Here is a 4,763-nt window from a genome sequence, read left to right as displayed (position 1 = left end):
AGAAGACAGAGGGTGGTAGTAGACAGAAAGTATTCAGCCTGGAGCTTGGTGACCAGTGGTGTTCTGTCGGGATCGGTTCTCGGACCTCTGTTCTTTGTGAGTTTTATAAAAGATTTGGATGAGAAAGTGGAAGGGTGGGTTAGTACGTTTGCCGATGACACAAAGGTCGGTGGATAGTGTGGAAGGCAGTTGTAAGTTGCAACAGAACATTGATAGGATGCAGAGCTGTGGTGATAAGTGGCAGGTGGAGTTCAACATGGAAAAGTGTGAAGTGGTTCATTTTGGAAGATCAAATTTGAATGTAGAATATCAGGTTAAAGGCAGGATTCTTAGCAATGTGGAGGAGCAGAGGGGTTTTGGAGTCCATGTCCATATATCCCTCAAAGTTGCCACCCAAATTGATAGGCTTGTTAAGAAGGTGTATGTTGTGTTGGGCTTCGTTATCAGGGGGATTGATTTTAACAGCCGCGAGGTTATACTGCAACTCTGTAGAGCCCTGGTTAGACCACACTTGAAATATTATGTTCAGTTCTGGTCACCTCACTATAGGAAGTTTTAGAGAGTGTGCAGAGGAGCTTTACCAGGATGCTGCCTGGACTGGTGGGCATGTCTTATGAAGGAAGATTGAGGGAGCTAAGGCTTTTCTCATTGGAGCAAAGAAGGATGAGAGGTGATTTGATAGAGGTGTACAAGATGATGAGAGGCATAGATAGAGTAGATAGCCAGAGATTATTTCCCATGGTGGAAATGGCTATCACAAGGGGGCATAATTTTAAGCAGATAGGAGGAAGGTTTAAGATAGATGTTAGAGGTTGGTTCTTTACAGAGAGTGGTCGGTGAATGGAAAGCACTCAGGCCTGTGCCCGAAACGTCGAATCTCCTGTTCCCTGGATGCTGCCTGACCTGCTATGCTGTTCCAGCAATAAAGTTTCAACTTACCAAGATGCTGCCCAGACTGAAGGACATGTCTTATGAAGAAACTTGAGGTAGCTAGGGCTTTTCTCATTGGAGCAAAGAAGGATGAGAGGTGATTTGATAGAGGTGTACAAGATGATGAGAGGCATAGATAGAGTAGATAGCCAGAGATTATTTCCCATGGTGGAAATGGCTATCACAAGGGGGCATAATTTTAAGCAGATAGGAGGAAGGTTTAAGATAGATGTTAGAGGTTGGTTCTTTACAGAGAGTGGTCGGTGAATGGAAAGCACTGCCAGTGGTGGGAGTAGAGTCAGATACATTAGGAACATCTAAGTGACATTTGGATAGCCAGACGGAAGATAATACAATGAAGGGTATGTAAGTTAGTTTGATCTTAGAGTAGGATAAAAGGTCAACGTGACATTAAGGGCTGAAGTGCTGTACTGTTGTTTGTTTTAGATAAATTATAACAATAAACTAAGGTTTTTTCTTGGGGAGGAAAGCATCTGCTGGGGGATGTGTATGAGATTGTTACACATATAAAACAAGTTATGCTGGAATATTACTTTAAATCTTGGAAGTAGAATTAGTAGGAAATAAATTCATTTTTAGAATGGATATTTAGCAATTACTTTCTTCAGATTAAGGGTGTGAATATGGAATGAATATCCAGTATAGTGAAGGAAATACCCCAGAATATTTAAGAAACAAATGGATACCTCAATTCTAATTAAAGAATTTCTCTAGTTGTATTAATGTATACCAAATTCTTTATTAAACTTATATATTATCAATTTTAAAACATATTTAATAAATGCAACTGGAAATCTGAAACAGATGATGTTGAATACACTCATCATCAGGTAGTATCTGTAAATTTGCCCAAAGAAATTTCCTTTTCTTCAGAGTCCTTCCAGTATCCAATTTTGTTTCAAAACGCACAGATCCTATGATTTTGTTTAAATCAGTTTGTAAGGAATGGCAGATGGAGTTTAGTTTAGATAAATGCGAGGTGCTGCATTTTGGGAAAGCAAATCTTAGCAGGACTTGTACACTTAATGGTAAGATCCTAGGGAGTGTCCCTGAACAAAGAGACCTTGAAGTGCAGGTTCATAGCTCTTTGAAAGTAGAGTTGCAGGTAGATAGGATAATGAAGAAGGCGTTTGGTATGCTTTCCTTTGTTGGTCAGAGTATTGAGTACTGGAGTTGGGAGGTTATGTTGCAGCTGTACAGGACATTGGTTACGCCAATGTTGCGTGTAATTCTAGTGTCCTTCCTATCGGAAGGATGTTGTGAAACTTGAAAGGGTTCAGAAAAGGGGTGGCACAGTGGTTAGCACTGCTGCCTCACAGAGCTGGAGACTGGGTTCAATTCCTACCTCAGGCAACTGTCTGTGTGGCGTTTGCACATTCTGGGTGTTCTGGTTTCCTCCCATGGTCCAAAGATGTGCAGGTTAGGTGAATTGGCCATACTAAATTGCCCGTAGTGTTAGGTGAAGGGCTAAATGTAAGGGAATGGGTCTGGGTGGATTGCTCTTCGGAGGGTCAGTATGGACTTATTGGGCCAAAGGGCCTGTTTCGACACTGTAAGTAATCTTTTTTAAAAAATTTGCAAGGATTGGAGGTTTTCAGCTATAGGGAGAGGCTGAACATGCTGGGGCTGTTTTCCCTGGAGTTTCAGAGGCTGAGGGGTGACCTTATAGAGGTTTATAAAATCACGAGGGGCATGGATAGGACTTATACACTTAATAGACAAAGTCTTTTCCCTGAGGTCGGGGAGTCTAGAACTAGAGGGCATAACTTTAGAGTGAGAGGGGAAAGATGTAAAAGAGAACTAAGCAGCAACTTTTTCACACAGAGAGTGGTACGTGTATGGAATGAGCTACCAGAGGAAGCGGTGGAGGCTTGTACAATTGCAACATGTAAAAAGCATCTGGATGGCTATACGAATAGGTAGGGTTTGGAGGGATATGGGCCGGCTGCTGGCAGGTGGAATTGTCGTCCCATTCCTGCCTCAGTTGAAGCAACACGCTCAGAGACACAGTATAGTTTTACCTCCTTCATCTTTATTCCAGTCCCTGAAGGGAAAGAGAACGATCGCCCACATGCACAGAGACATGAGTTCTCGATCTTTTGTGGAATAGCAGTTTCTTAATGAATTATGTAGTCATTTTACAGGGAGGACCATCCAGATAAGGCAACATACATATTGATTGGGTTACCGTTACAATCAGCGAGTGTCAATAGTAAAGATTAAGTCATCTGCTGTTATACAATGAATGTTCTTAACCTTAACTGACTTTACATAATGAATACCTTTCACTTTGTTAAACAGACCTTACATACTGAATGCTTCCAATATTGTTAAATGGCTCTACATAATGAATGCTTTTCGACCTTGTTAACCCATCATCCTTGCCACCAGCACCCCATTGTTAACTGCATGCTCTTATCTGATCTGAGTCATGCTCTGCTGAACCTCTTGTTTCTCAAAACTCAACTCTTTCCCTACCTGTTTATACCCTATACACTCTCTCAGGGCTACATTAGGTTGGGATATCTGGTTGTCAAGGATGAGTTGGACCGGAGGGTCTGTTTCCATGCTGTACATCTCCATGTCTCTATGGGCTTATCAAATTTAGTTAAACCCCATATTTCTCCTCCACCTTTCACATAAAAATCTGCCAGTTTATTTTGCTATTGTCAGATTGCTTATGATCCATGATAATAAAAATGGAAACATTTTTCAGGTCTGAGTCAGAGTTACAAACTTTATGAAACAAAATAAGGCCAGTTGGATCATAGAACAGAGAGCAGGAAATGTAGAATGAATGTAACTATCTAAGTGGGCAGGAGAGGTGACCAACAACCTGCCATTGACCATCTCTAACAAGATAGAATCTAAGCTTTGCCTCTCGGCCTTCAATGGCATTACCATTGCTGAGCTCTCCATTACCAATATCCTGAGGGGACCAGTGAAGGGTCAGCAAAGCAAAACAATGCGGTGTTTTTCAATGTGATAGATGATACTGCTGGATTTCTGAGTCAGAGTGACTGAAACTTATGGAAAACAAATAAGGCCGTTGGATCTGACAAGAGGATGGGTCGAATGATTGCAACTCAAATAAGTAAGTGGGCAGGAGAGGTCTGAGGAAGGGTCCACAGATGCTGCCACGGCCTGCTGAGCTTTTCCAGCAACTTCTGTTTTTGTTTCTGATTGATACAACACCCGCAGTTCTTTCGCTTTTGACTATGTACTGGCTGTTATTGGCAATAATAATAAAGCACTCACTGTCAATGGGAAGTGGGTATTTGAGAGTTAGGCAGGCGGTTGTGTGGAGATGCTGAAGGCTTCAAGCGACTGCAGGCCGCGTTGCTATGGCAGCTGGGCGGATGTGAGGTAGGGTGTGTTTCCGGTGGACGGAGGGAGAGGGAGCGGCCTCTCTCTGTGTGGGGTTTTTTTCTCTCCATCCTGGTATTTTGTCATCCTGGTCTCTTGGACGTTGTCAAAAAGTGCCCGTACTTCAAAACAGGAAGTAAGTAAATGCAGCAAAGATTGTGATGGAGGCGGCCGGGGCCGAGACAGAGATAGACGGACACAGGGAGAGGGAGATACAGAGAGAGAGAGACAGGCACCGGGAGAGGGGCGCGGGCGGATCGTCACAACATGGCGCCGGATGGCCGCCCGCTACCCTCCATCTCCCTCACAACAGACCCACCGCCCGCACTGGGACCCGCACCTACCCTCTGCAACTCGGTCACTGTCAATCCGGGAGAGTACGCCCCCATCGCCTCCCCTTCCCCCGGGGTCATTGCCCATTCCCTCCTCTCCCCCGCCCCCCCCCC

The 4,763-nt window shown here is 43.8% G+C and overlaps 1 protein-coding gene across 2 annotated transcripts in view; it reads left to right on the top strand.

The window, feature by feature from the left end:
• Positions 1-4,348: 4,348 nt before the first annotated feature.
• The window catches only part of dmtf1 (cyclin D binding myb-like transcription factor 1), a 55,202-nt gene continuing 54,787 nt past the window's right edge, over positions 4,349-4,763 (top strand). The window contains exon 1 of one of the 2 annotated variants that reach the window (XM_043714194.1): positions 4,349-4,453. The gene's annotated coding sequence lies outside the window, so the exon portion shown is untranslated. The remainder of the gene's footprint in view (positions 4,454-4,763) is intronic. The other variant, XR_006315134.1, reaches the window with a different exon arrangement.

The sequence above is a fragment of the Chiloscyllium plagiosum genome, chromosome 23 (assembly GCF_004010195.1).
Source record: "Chiloscyllium plagiosum isolate BGI_BamShark_2017 chromosome 23, ASM401019v2, whole genome shotgun sequence".
Lineage (NCBI taxonomy): Eukaryota > Metazoa > Chordata > Chondrichthyes > Orectolobiformes > Hemiscylliidae > Chiloscyllium > Chiloscyllium plagiosum.
This window is presented reverse-complemented; position numbering and strand designations above follow the sequence as displayed.